The sequence below is a fragment of the Filicampus tigris genome, chromosome 3, assembly GCF_054856515.1.
Source record: "Filicampus tigris isolate MCC_2025a chromosome 3, RoL_Ftig_1.0, whole genome shotgun sequence".
Classification (NCBI taxonomy): domain Eukaryota; kingdom Metazoa; phylum Chordata; class Actinopteri; order Syngnathiformes; family Syngnathidae; genus Filicampus; species Filicampus tigris.
Window position 1 is genome coordinate 5847235 of NC_141219.1, and position 14411 is coordinate 5861645.

At 43.2% G+C, this 14411-nt stretch overlaps 1 long non-coding RNA gene across 4 annotated transcripts in view; it reads right to left on the minus strand.

Annotated features, from left to right (window-relative positions):
* Positions 1 to 9755, minus strand: part of LOC147149678 (uncharacterized) — an 83583-nt gene extending 73828 nt beyond the window's left edge. For all 4 annotated transcript variants that reach the window (XR_015086101.1, XR_015086102.1, XR_015086100.1 and 1 more), the window contains exons 1-2: positions 9313 to 9755; positions 9018 to 9153 (exon numbers count right to left, since the gene is read on the minus strand). This is a non-coding gene — a long non-coding RNA (uncharacterized LOC147149678). The remainder of the gene's footprint in view (positions 1 to 9017; positions 9154 to 9312) is intronic.
* Between the last annotated feature and the right edge of the window lie 4656 nt (positions 9756 to 14411).

Here is a 14411-nt window from a genome sequence, read left to right on the forward strand (position 1 = left end):
AGTCCAAAGCTGCAATACGTAATTATATATTTAACTAATTAAACGGCACAATATTAGATATTTCATTTCAAGAGTTATGTATTCAAATATTCTTTTGAGTGCAAGCGGTAAGCAGGATATGGGATGAGTCAAACTGGTAAACAGGAAATGAGTGAAACTAGGGATGGGCACGTACTGATACCAGGTATCGATATCGGCCCTAATTCAAGAAACTAAAGGCATACACGGCTGACAGATGCCCATTAAGTTGCAATTTCTTTAAGTATATGTATAGATAAAGAAAAAAGATCATATAAAATTGCTACTAATTTTATACAATTTTAAGGAAAATGCTGTATTGGGATATGTAGATCCATCCATCCATTATCCGAAGCGCTTATCCTCACAAGGGTGTGCTGGAGCCTATCCCAGCTGTCTATGGGCAGTCGGCGGGGCACACCTTGAACTGATTGCCAGCCAATCGCAGGGCACACAAAGACAAACAACGATTCGCACAGACAATCAGACCGAGGGACGATTCAGAGTGTCCAATTAACCTACCGTGCATGTTTTTTGGAATGTTGGAGGAAACGGGAGTACCCGGAGAAAACCCACGCAGAACATGCAAACTCCACATAGGACGGCCGTAGCCGGATTTAAACCAAACCGTTCAACCAATCTTTCGTTAAAATTATTTGTCAATGTTTTTTTGGGGGGAAATGTTATATATCAAAAGTAACAGTGGTATCGGTAATAGGTATTGGTGACTAATCAAGAGTTGAGAGTACTCGTACTGGTATCGGTGTGGGAGAAAAAGTGAAACCAAATTTTCTTCATAGGAAGGGGGAAGTAGATTATACCATTTTATTGCAACAGCAGAGGGTTGTTTTTACAGAAATATTTGGGCGGGGGCGGGGGGGGTTCATGTTGTACATCACATTTTAACATTCTCAACTCATATCATACAAATGTAATAAGTTTTGAGGTGTGGATTCCTGGTCCAACTAGTAAAACAGAAAGTGGGACAAATCAAAGCATTATTACAGGAGGGGGAAGGAGATTAAACCTTGTTGACTTTTTATAGGAAGGGGACCCAGATTGTACTGGTTTACAGCACAGTGGTGGGGACGTTTTCTTGTAAACGCCCTCGTTGAGTTTTTTTCTGTGTTGGGTTACTCAAAAAGCAGAAAAAGCCAAAGAAAAAGTTCATCCTCAGCTCATAACATGGTAATACGGAACCTGCTACGGAATTGGCGCCTCCAATGCATAATGTTCCCTAATTAATGAAACAACGTGATTAATCACGTTCCGGCTGCCTCTCAGTTGCATGCCAGCTGTCATCATCGATTATCGGCGAGATAAATGGCCACTCCGGAGACTCCAGGAGTGTGGGATGGAGTGCGATGCCTTGATAAAGAGTGATGACGGCACCAAACATGGGACATGACAGTGGAAATGTGCTGGAGATTGGATGCCTAAACCCCTCAGAGCACATCATCAATTACCGTGCATAGAATGACCTGCGTTTGTCGCCCGACCATCGGACTGTACCATTTGCGTTCGGGCGTGGGGGACGGGGGGGACAAGTCTATAAAGACTAAAACGAGATCATTCCAATTTTAACTTGGCAATAAATAATTTGTAAGATGAGCTCGATTGAATATCAACAAAAATAAATGAATTAATATGGTTCTTAACTCTTACTGCGACATACTGCATTGCCGTCTTTTATAATAGTTAGTAGAAAAATGTTTTGTTAATTTGTTATTATACACACACACATATATATATATATATATATATATATATATATATATTGTTAAAAATATATGATACGTATATTGATATACATGGGATGCGATACGATTCAAAGACGGTACATATTGAAGAGGAACAATTCGATTCTTTTCGATTCGGTTACAGTTCCAGAGGGTGTGATACAATATAAAATTTAGATTTTTGAGAATCTAATATTTTTAAGATTAAAGTTGTAATATTAAGGAGAATAAAGGCAAATATTTGAGGGGGGAAAAAAGTAATGACCAAACGCCGTGTTTTCCGCATATACTGTCCGTCCACATTCCGGTCCCTCGAAAATAACCTGTCATTACACCAGTCAGCAAGTATAATTCCATTACCCGTGACTTGCTTCTCTCTTTAAGTCCCTCCTTTATGTTGTACCGTCGTCAGCTGGCATCACGCTCACCGTTGACGCCGTCATTGGCCGATCTACTTCAATTCATTACAATCATTACAGGCGCCACCGCTGACCCTTTCCATGTTAAGCAAGATTTTAGCAGACATGACAAGAATAATGAGGTAGAAATAACAGGACATGATTAAAATGGCTGAGTAATATAGTGACCCAGGCAGCGGGCCAAAGTCAAGACTACCGTTGTGTGCGTGTGTGCGTGTGTGCGTGTGTGTGTTGGGGGGAGGGGTCAGCACGTACGAGCGACTTCGGGGGAAAAATTTATGCTGCACTTAAAAGAAATTACAAGTAAATAAAAGGCAGGCTGTAGTAAATAAAGCACTTTTAAATGCACCGCTGGTTCAGACAGAGGTTAGCGTGGAGACATGAGCTTGGTGGCTGTAAGTGAGCAGTAACTCAGGGAGGCTTCACCTTGTCACGTTTTGACCTTGCGGTAACCAACGCTTGGAAGCTCTGTCGCGCCGAGGCCCAAGAGCGTCCTGATAAAGCGGCAGCCATGGTTTAAATCATCTCCTGTGACGAGCGCTAGGCCTGTGGATGTGATTTAAGGGGGAAGCATGAAAGAGTTGTGTCTGTGTTTATGTGATATTATTCCTTTCAACAACACGCAGAGAAAAAAAATAGTCCAGAGTTGGACAATGACAATGACTGAAAATGACATCACAAATGCTCAGGGCTCAGGTAACGGCCAATCGCGGATCAGCTTCAGAAAGCAGGTGAGCTGTGATTGGTCGTTACCCGAGTCCTGAGCAACTGTGATGCCATTTTCAGTTGACAGAGTGACAAAATGGCCGCCCCAGAGATGGCTAAAAACGGGTGAATTAACTCTTATTCCCCAGACGCAATATTTATCAGAATGGCTTGTTTCAACTAGGCCTGCATAGAACGTATTCTTGAAAAAAAATATGTTTGGTTTCTCTTTAAGAGTAACGAATTGTTGCTTTGCAAAGTAACTGCAGTCAGATTACTAAACCGAGAATGGATAACGCGTGACTTTCTAATGTGTTACCGGACTTATTGGTGACAATGCACTTTTTTCTATGATAAAATCATGAAAACAGTGAATAGGTGAATTTTTCAGCGAGCAACGGAGGATGGGTTCTCCGCAAAAATCCACATATGAGCAATTTACTAAACTGTGACTAAACCGGGGTTAGGGTTATTTTTTAAATGAAATGTCCTGCGCACTGTGGTCGGGAATCTCTGGTGTGTACCAATAATGTACCCCAAAATTGAACTTTCGACAGTAACACACCCAATGTTGCAAGAACAAGCAAATTCATTAAAGCAGAAAAACTGCAATTAACAGAACCTCACATACACTTTTTAGGGAGAGTCCTTAATATCCTCATCAAACTTTGACACCATACTCCACCCATTTGAGAAGATACTATATATGCAACAAAAAAAAAGCAACACAATTTAGTGTTACTCTTTAAATTTGTGCATGGGTTTACATGGCTTTTTCATTCTTGGTCATATCGGAGCGGTGTCTGGGTGTGTTTCCGTCCAGCTGGCCATCATATTGCTTGACTGAATCGGCCTAGGGCAGATGACTGTGTCATAGTCGCGGAGTGCTGACAGGCCGGAAGCGTATTTTGGCGTCCCTAACGGCAAACACGTTGCAAGGCATCATTAAGTGCGGCGACGACGGCCAGCTGAACATAAGGTCATTGAACTCGGACAAGCGCATCGATTGGACGCAAAGCCTTTTGACAAACAAGCCATTCTGCGGCTTGTCAGCAGCTTATTGACGCTATTGATCCAATAAAGTTTGGCTTGCCACACTGGAGATGTTAAGATATTGCTTTTGCTTTACAGTACTCATATTGGAGTGCAACACAATTGTAATTATGCAAGTGGAGTAAGTGGGTCCGTTTCTGAGGCAGGCAAGCGCGGTTCAAGATGTGCTTTTGCAAACACAAATTGGGAATTACCGTAAAGCTGTTTAACCAAAGAGTGGCCTCAGCAACAGTTAATAAGAGAGGTCAGCAACCTATAGTGGCGAGCAGAACAACAAAATGAAGGTGGAACGTACAATAAACTTGTTGCCTTTCATACAACAGAAACATTTAACATTAATATATATATATAACCGAATAATAGCTTTTTGCGGGCCATTTCGGACATGGCTGCGGCGAGGCGCACAGATGAAAGAATTTAAAAAAAAAAAAAAAAAATGTATTTCTGGTTTAATAATTACCAAAAAGATCCTAACAGGTCCTAAAAGGAGATGCTTTTGGTAGGGGACGCGGTGAGGTTGCTCGTGGTAGTTTGTCGAAGTTGGTAACTTTAAAAAATAGTTTGACTCAGCATAGTCGGAAGCCCTTTTTTTCCCCGTCTTCGTAATCGTCTATTTCGCAACCCCATCGCTGGGCGATATTTGAAACGAAAGACTCACCACGGCATGGAAGCATTACCGCGGCCGCACTAAATGCATCACATTTAAATGGCGCGAGGATTCCGAGGTCCTTAAAGGAACATAAAGCTCCAAAAAGGTCCTGGATGGTGCTAGAAGGAGACGCATTTAGCAAGGCCGCCGTGAGTCTTTCATTTCAAAAGACCCCCATTGGAGGGGGGCGGGGCGTGCTCGTGGTAATTTGTCAAAGTTGGTAGTCGGAAACGCTAACGGAAGCCTGTTTAAAATGATAGTCAGACCAGCCTATAGGCAATTACTAGTTTGACCGGTTAGGCAAAATGACAGATAAACAGATGGCGGAAAGGTACCACAGCTGCAGGCGTTAAACAGCAAATTAGTAGTAAAATACTCAACTCTGCTATTTTCTCACGACATACTGCACCTACACATTCCTGTTGTATGTTACCTACATACTTAGAGTACATGTACCACTTAAACCACAATTGTTACGTACATACTTACAGTCCTTACCAACCAACTGCTCTACCCAACGTCATACCTGATCGTGTACAGTATATGATTAATTTTGATCTCATATTTATATTAAATTCACCATACAGCTTGGACAAACACAACATAAAAACATCTACGCTACTCATAAAGTGTGTCCTCAAAGTTTTTTAAATGCGCTAATATCTGGTTATCATTCTATCCCTCCATTTATCCCTCTTAAGGATTTATACCATTCGGTCCATGTTTTGACATTTCTCTACCCCCCCCCCCCCCCCCCCGCCCCCCAGGAAGTGCTCAAAGCAGAACCCCCTGCCTGACTGCGGTGGTCCCGCCAGCCTATGACAGTTAATGCGAACATTGGGACGTGTCTCCTCTCGGGTTAGAGGTGACGATCAACCCCGGGGGTGTTGCGTGTCTGCGGCGAAACCGTGGACCCGTGCCAAGTCCCCCATTAAGGATCCACCCCTCCTACCGCGCCACCCTCCAAGGTCCTTCTGGCCCGTTCCCGAACGTCCAGTGACGAGACCAAAAAAAAAAAAAAACGGTGCCTACGTCCAGCTCATCTGCAGACAGTCGGTGGCAGAGGTCTCAGACAAAGGCGACCTCATCTTTGTCCCGTGTCGGGAAATTCCCGACCAGAAAATGAGTTTTAGGGAGGGGATGTATAAAATAAATAAAGAAAGAAAGAAAATGCCAGCAGGCTGTTGGAGGAGCAGAGCAAAAGGTCCGCGTGAAACAAGGGTGTCGGAGTGGGGAAAGGGTGCTTTTATTCCTTTTTACAAGAGTAAATGTGACACCTTTGCCAGCGGGGGGCTGCGTCGCAGTCGAGAGTAACTCCTTTGCCCTTGAGGCCCCAAACAAGCTTCTACTGCTGTCTCTGGCTGAGAAGCGCGAATAAAACGAATATGCTGCTGCAGGTGGAGCCATTTAAAACAAAGACAGAGCTGCAACTGAGCCCAAACGCACCAAAACCAATGTGCCCTTTGAAGCAAATGGTTATATATAAAAAAATAGCTCTCTGTTCCTGGGGTGCAACGTTATGTGTATTCAGAGTCCGATTTGGTAGAATATGCGAGGTGGTTCGGGCAACACGGTGGAGGAGTGGCTGTCATCTTTGAGGTTACAGGTTGGAATCTTGGCTCGGTGTAATCATAAATTCGGTGTCATTTATGTCTTTTTTGGTGAGTTTTCCTTCCCCCTCATTCCGTAAACATACGTTAGATTAACTGAAGTCCGGGCGTGTCCAGATAGTCCAGATAGACTTTCAGAAAGTCTAGACCACCGCTGAGCAACATTATACCACACTCACGGTTTCATGTTAACATTGCCATTTAAATTTAACACAACGGTTGATTAAGGCACACATTGGACAAACTATCAGTAAGTTACAATAAAACGGCAACAATTAATGACCTTATGACAGAAAAAGTATCGAATGGCATGCCACAATGCATCCTGGGAACCAAAGAGTTTCCGGAAAGTACAAAAGTACACAAATAACAAAGCGCACAAAAGGCAATACATTTCGCGTCCTTGGTCTAGATTACTACTAGTGTTTCATTAAACTGCATACCATACAACAGTGGGCTCTTTTGAAAAGCATTCACAAAGGCCTACAACTTTTTTTTTTTTTATCCTTACATTAAATAAAAAGGTATAGAAATGATCCTTTTGGCCGTTTTCTAGCCATAAACAGTCATTTCTGTTTATTTGGGAAAATATAGATAACAAGGAAGACAAAATGAATTTAATACAACTAGTACTTTCTGTATGTGTATCTAAGGTTTCAATTGTGAACCCCACAGGGTACATCACAAAAACGTGTACCATTTTTTTCCCTGAGAGTGTAGGTTGGTAGATAAAGGTACAGTAGGTATAAGGTAGGCAGGTAAAATGTAGCTAGGTAAAAGGTGTGGGAGGGAAAAAAAAACATCACTTGGTAGCTATGCTATGTAGTTAAGAAAATAGGTTAGGAGGTATGTAACTAAGTAAATCATTTTGTAACAGGCATCCAACAATGAAATAAAGTCTTCTGCTGTACTTCTGACCACTCATTTCTCAACACCTCGCCCCCATTCAACTTGATTTGCTTGTGTACATTAACACGTCGACAATTGGAAGGTTTTGAGGGGTGTGACTGTCGGGTGTCTGGTCTACAACAGCGTTTATTGCTCCTCTCGTTTCTGTCCCGGCAAGGATAAAGTGGCTACAGGCTGCGCTTCCTTCGCGTAACACGCTGTAATACTTTTTCACCAAACGTACCCCGTCTTCCTTTCCTTAATTCTTTCTTTCTCAGACACACACACACACACTCACAAACACGCACGCACACCCGCACGATAGAGGAAAGTGGAGCAGGTTTTGTTGATGACTTAAGGGATGGAAGGCACACCGGGGCTCCTAATGCACCTCGTATTTAAATAATCCCCGGGTCTCCTCTATCCTTCTCGTGCCTTTGTTCACTTTGAAAACTTAGCAGCCGTACAGCCTGTAACTACTGGTTTCCGTGTGTGTGAGTGTGTGTGTGAGTGTGTAGGAGGATGGGGGAGCCAGGAAGAATGCGAGGAAAGGCGAAAAGCGTTAATGTTTATTTCCTCACGTGGTAAAAAAATATATATAATAAAAATAGAAGTCTTATCAAGTCCAGTCCAGTTCTAGAAACTAATGTGAGAAGACACCCAGAAATAATAAGCCATTCTTATCTCTCCGCAGTACTGAGTGTATATAAAGGTGGATTCTATAGGGATGGATGCAGGTTTGTATGCAGGAAGTTAGGTAGGTAGGTAGCTATCTAGCTAGGTCAGAAAGTAGGTGGGAAGGTTTGGTAGGCGGGTATAGGTGTATGAGAAAGTAGGTAGGTCGGCGGTTAGGCAGCTGGGTACATCGGCAAGTTGGTATTTATGACGGTACTGTAAGGTTGTTGGTACCATCTAGGTCAATAGGCTGGTGGATAGGTCAGAAAATAGGAAGGTAGGTGTTACTGTTAGTATGCTAACACTGGCTGTTCGGACGCTAGGTAGGAAGGTTGGCAGGCCGGTGGGTAAATGAGAACGTCCGTACATTAAGTGGCCAGTTGGGAAGGAGGATACATCAGAACGTGGGTAGGTAGTTATGTAGTGCAATTGCGTTGGAACTATAGCTAGGTTTTTAGAACAGTGATCCAGGCACCGGTAAGTCAAATTGGTGTAAAATTGTGATAAAGTGTATTTCCCAAAGACGTCTTGTGCCAACTTGTGGCGAGATCACTCCAAATCAGGAGAGTTCAAGCTTTGACTGTAAAATTGGTGTTTTTTCATCAAAAATTGAATCTTTTCGCCAGGGAAACTGCAGATTTGTCACAGCCGCTCGCTCCTTTCCTCGCCTGGGTGACCAATTTTTGCGCGGTTATGCGTAACGGCCCAAACTGGCTATCGCAGAATTGGCAGAAAGGTATGTGTGTGTGTGTTTCGAGAGCGAATGAGTGTAAAAGAGCGAAAGCGAGAGTGTGTCTGTCCTGTCTTTAGCACTACTAGCTTTGGAGACTTTTTTTTGCCATTGTAATGTGATAGGATTCCCCTGCATTGAATTATTAAGCTCTCCACTATGGGTGAGTGCGCCTCATTATAGCCCACTCCCCTCTTCCTCTCTTCCTCCCTCCTCACTACTGCAGACAGACAAGCATGACTGATCATTCCCGGGGTTCTTTTGTAGTTGCTTTTCAGCACCTCGATCAGACTGGATAAGATATCCAGGTTTACGTTGTAATTACTTAACCGACTGTCAAGGCTGGAAATATTTATTTTTCATTTGCGGAGCAGTTTTGTGAATCAATTACTTCATTTCATTAGCTACTTTATAATTTTGTGGCTCATTTTTTGGGGGCAAAGTTAACCACAGGGACCTGAAGCAAGGGAGTCAAGCAACAAAGTAAAGCTAATTGATTAGAAAAAAAAAAAGTTAAGGAAGGCACTTTACCCTATTTTGCTGGTCCGTCCTCCGAGCTCTGTCCGCGACCTGGGCATCCTTCCGGCATCGTCCCTCTGTCCTTATTCATAAAAAATAATTGTCCTCTGAGCCCATCCATCCTCATCCTTTTATAGCGCTTCCGTACCTGGGACAGAGAAGCCCATCTCTGGTAATGTCATTTGAGAACATATAATGTGCAGACCTCAAAAATCAAAACCAACGTCAGGGCTGTATTGGGATAAACAAATAACATTACTGATAATATAAATATTTTATACTGCTGGTATATTAATATATTTCTTACCTTGGGTACACCTGGCTGACGTATGGAGTAGTGTACCGTAATTCAATTCCGGTTCTGTTATTAAGTAGGATTGCTCTACAAACTCTTTTTTTATTTGCCTGCTGTTTTGCTGTTCAAAGTTGATAGTTCTCCGCTTTAAATCCGTTCCAGCGAGACGTCTGCGAGATGTGTACTCCATCACCCAAGCACTTAATTTCGGTTAAAAGCGCAAGCCGTGTCAATCTTAGGTTAGTTCAGGAATTACCATGGCTTCGCCCTCTTTCCTTGTCATCCCTTCGTGAGAACAATACTTGTCAGAAGAGAAGTGTGGCTTATTCGCCGCCACGGATGTGATAACTACTGACTTAGGAGCAACGTGTTTAGCCGAGCAGTAGCGAGCTGAAGCTCGCTGCAAGCTAGCTGGTGCAGCATAAGTAGCATAATGCTACTACGAGCCTCGAGCCCTCGACCTCCGACTGGCGCGTTGCTCCACGTTAAACACGTGTGCGCCGTGCCCGGCGAAGCTTTTTGACACCATCTAGTCCAGGGATGTCAAACTCATTTTTGTCACGGGCCACATTGTAGTTCCAGTTTCCCTCGGAGGGCCGTTATGACTGTAAAACCATACATCTTTAATCACATCCTCATAATATTACATATAGCCTACAGTACACAACAAATTTATTGGATGATTATATTTTGAAAACAGAAGTCAAGAATAATAGTTTGTAAACTATTGTTCAAGTTACTCTAATAATGTAAGATGAACTTGCGATATCTCCACATTAATATTTATTACATATGACAATTTCAACTTTTGGTACGGATTTTAAGCCTCATGGAAGTTTACATGCTTGATTTGCTTTTGTGGGCCACATAAAATGGCCTTGAGTATGACACCTGTGGTCTAGGCAGGTGATTCTCAGTTTTGCTGTCAAATATGTCTTGATGTGGTGCGAAATACAAATTTTGACTCGCAAATTGCGATGCGAGGCCATGATTTCTACCTTGCCTACAGTAATCACTTTAAGTACTTTCTGACACTCTTATCTACCTAACTACTTAGCGAACTTGGCCACTCTCCCTAATCAATTCTCCCACCTATACAGTCTAGTTATACCACATACCGGTAAATTGTAGCCACTGACTGTACCTTACCAACTCTTCCTTATCTACATAACTACCTACCTCGAGTCCTTCCACCATTGTCGCATCTGCTGCTATTTTAGCAGCAGACATTAAAGGCAGCACTTGTGGTTTTTGTCCTCATCCGAATACAACAAAGACAACGTGAGAACATGACAGGCACTGTCACACCATGGTGTCATTGGCAGCCAGGTGTGGAGACGCCACCCTGAGTTAGAAATCCTCGTGCTGTAACCCGGCAGCCAGTTATCAAGGGTGGCGGCTGGTCATCACTGAGCGCTGTGATTAAATCACACACTTCAAGGCCGCGTTTCCGTGCTCGACTCATCCAAATGTTGGGGGGTTGAAATATGGTTTACTACTCAGGATTTGACTGATTCAAATGCAATTAAGAGTCACAAATAGCATTTTCATAGAGTTGACTAAACATCACCCGAGGTGATTGGTATCTGTTTCTAATTATCTTTAAAGCGGCAGTAAAAGTGTTGAAATGAGAAGATGAACGGCTTGTTTTTGAACAGACGAGCGACTCAATACGGCAGCTGGAGAGGCGTGAATGGCCGTAATACTCCACACGCCTCAATCGATGCCCGGCAAAATTAATATCGGGGAGTAAATCTTTCATTTTCTTGATTGATCGCCATCATTAGGAGCATTGATCAGCAGCCGGCGGGAAAATCCGTAAGAGGATCAGGCGGCTACTGCTATGCTTGCAGCAACAATAAGAGGCACAATGTATCTACCTAACTTCTTCACCGTACCTAACAAGACTGTTGTACCAACCAACCGGGTCACTAAGTTCCATACCTACTTCTTATTTCACCCTCCCTACCAAACAGACTTTTTGATTAATTCCAATCATGTTTACGATCACAGTGCAGAAACAGCTCTTATTAAATGACTAAATAATCTAAGATGGAACAGTGGCGCAGGGAAGGTGTCGAAGTCTTATTGGATCTCAATGCAGCATTTCAACGGCCAAAATGCAAATCCTCCTATCTAACAGGTGTCAAATGCAGGTCCAGAAAGGAAATCCTGCCACAGTTTGTCTTTAGCCACAGGTGCTTCTACTCAACCGGCAGGTAAACGCGCTCTTGAGTACCTCCCCTGTCTCCCGACCAACCTTGTTTTTCACTCCCTACCAGAGGTAGTATCCGTCACTAAGTTCCCGTCTGTATTTCTGGTCGACACCTGATTGAGTGAGACGTGGTAAGTTTGTTCTCCACGCGGTTTGGCTGACTTGGACCGGCCGGCCTGAAATACAGACGAGAACTCACAGACAGACTAAAACACTGACAGATGCCCACCTCTGTTCCCTGCGATACTTTACAATACCCACAGTTTCTAACAACCTACATTTCCTTGTTTATTCCTACCCACCCAGCCCGCCTACCACCTTTCAACCATAACCTTAACCATACAATACTCTACCGACAGACCGACCAACCTACCTATCTAAAACTAACTTAGCTTCTAACCAAACTCTGGCCTATGTCTACTGACCTACCGCATTTTCTTACCTACCTAGCTAATTTTCATTATTTTTTTAAACCGTGGTAGATCCCTAGGTAGTTAGCTAGTTAGGCAGCGAAATTAAAATTACTATACCTACTGTACCAACGTTTGACCCACCTTCTGTGCCTACCTACCAAAATTTTACCTACCTAACTACCAAGCCAGCTAGCTACCTACCTAAAATACCTTATACCTACATTCCAACCTATTCTCTGGCCTTTGTTTACTGATATACCTCTAGATCTATTTTATTTAAAAAATACAAGGATGGTAGGTCCCTAGGTAGATAGCTACTTAGGTAGGGAAACTACCCTACCTAACCACCAACTATTTCACCTACCTACCGTGCCTACCTTTGCCTACCAAACTTTTACCTAGCTAGCTAGCTATCCTAACCTTACCATCTTTACCTCGGCTGGGGCTTCTGTTGCTTCTGCATTTAATAGCAATAATAAGAGGTGCAGCATACATACAGTAGATGTCGGGGAGAAATTTGCAGGCGTCAAGGGAATATTTCCTACCGCTGACTAAACAAGCACTCGTCCTTGGATGTGAGACATGGGTATAAAAATGTAGGGAAAAAGCTCAGAGATTCTAACAAAGTCTTCAAGGTTAATTTACTCTTAACTCTTATTAAGTGTTGGTCTGCGGGGGCTTCATTAGGGTGACATGCAAGGTGCGGCTGTGGACCAGATTAACCTTGCACAGGAGGGATGGTTGGTAGAAGTGGTGGTGGGGGGGCGGGTGCAAGATTGCCTTCCATCTCTCCTCATTGAGGGTGAGTCACCGTAGGAAGGCTGCTGCTTTGGTAAACATATGTGCCTGGCGAGGCGGTAAAAAGGACAAGGAGGCTGCTCGAGGAGTTGAGGGGCGACAGCTCTCGCGGCACAGACCTCCGCCAAGGCTTAGACATTTGACACATGGGCCCAAAAGATGAGCTCACGCGCTTGTACAGAAGGGCAATTCTTTATTTTTTGAATTCTTGCGCTACCATGGGTTCCGTGAATGGTCTAGGGAGGCGCAATATGGTTCGGCTCGCGGTTTACCACGGCTCACTGATGACAGTATGGACCCTTCCGACTGGTCCAATTGTGATGAGCTTCTTCACATTTCTCATATTCTGTCAAATAAAAGACAGAATTGAACGGAAGGTAAGAAAAAGAAATAAATGCGGGTGGGAACTTTAGGTTTTTGTGCTACTTTTGTGGCATATTTCACCATGTGTCGGGGGAATTATGGAACCACTTCAGTTTATACGTGTTCAACGTATTAAAATATGTGTCATTTGAAATGTACGTGGAAATAGATAAATAAATAAAGCCAAAAATTGGGTATTTGGACCTGCAGTGTAAATCCAGCCTTGCTCGGAACAGAACGCACAAAAATAACCTTGGCCAATGAGCCACATGCTACTTCACCAAGTCTAAAAGCTTGAGAGATTTTGGTATTGATGAATGCTAAGCGATTAGCGGACTAATTGACTTTTTAATTTTCATCATAGGTATTTATCTTCATGTAAACAGAAGTGTTTTTATGGGCTTCCATTATTTCTTCAAGACTAATTAAAACCCGCCTGCGACAGACAAGCTTGACATTAAAAAAAAATTCCATGGGCCGTAAAAGCGATATATTAACAACTAATGGCCTTGACCTTTTACCATTATCTCTTTTCCTAGCTGAGCTGAGTTAAATCCTGAAACTTTTCCAAGGATTTTTCCAAACTGTAGAAATGCTGCAAACCTTGATGATGAAATATTACTTGGGGGAGGGGAAAAAAAATATATGAAACAGTGCATAAGAACCTTTAGCTTTGGCACTCTGGCATCAATCCTGCGGTGACGGCTGCCAAAAACAACACCTTCACCCTCCTCAAAAAAAAAGGTGCTGATGCTTGAAAATGTCAGCTTGAATCCACATTAATGCCTTTCGGGAATATCGGCGGATTTGGGAGCAGCTCACGATCAGATTAGTGACCCCGCCTTGATTTATGACCCGCTGTATAAGCAGCACTGAAAAGAAAGGATTTTTGCATCATTCGTCTTAGTGCATGTACATTCAAGATGCGCATTTGCCTGTAATAAAGGTCTAATTGACCCTTACGCTGCGGGAGGTACAGGATTGATGTCCTGGAGGGAGCTGCCGCTTCCGACTCGGAGGATAAATGCTTCAAGGTATTCATCCCCTCGATTCTTTCACTCACTATTGCCACTTCCTGTTTTCTTCTTTTCCCAAAGCGACCGCCACTTCCTTTTGTCTCCCGCTATAGCACAGGAGTTAAACTCAAGGCCTGGGTGCCAGATCTGGCCCGCCACCTCATTTTCATTTATCTAACCGGAGCGTCAGATGGGATCAAGAGTCTTCTGTTGCCGGACCTTCCCTCTGGAATGGCCTTCCGTTAAATGTTAAGTAAGCCCCCACTCTGTCCATTTTTAAAGCTCGTTTTATGTGATTTTTATTCT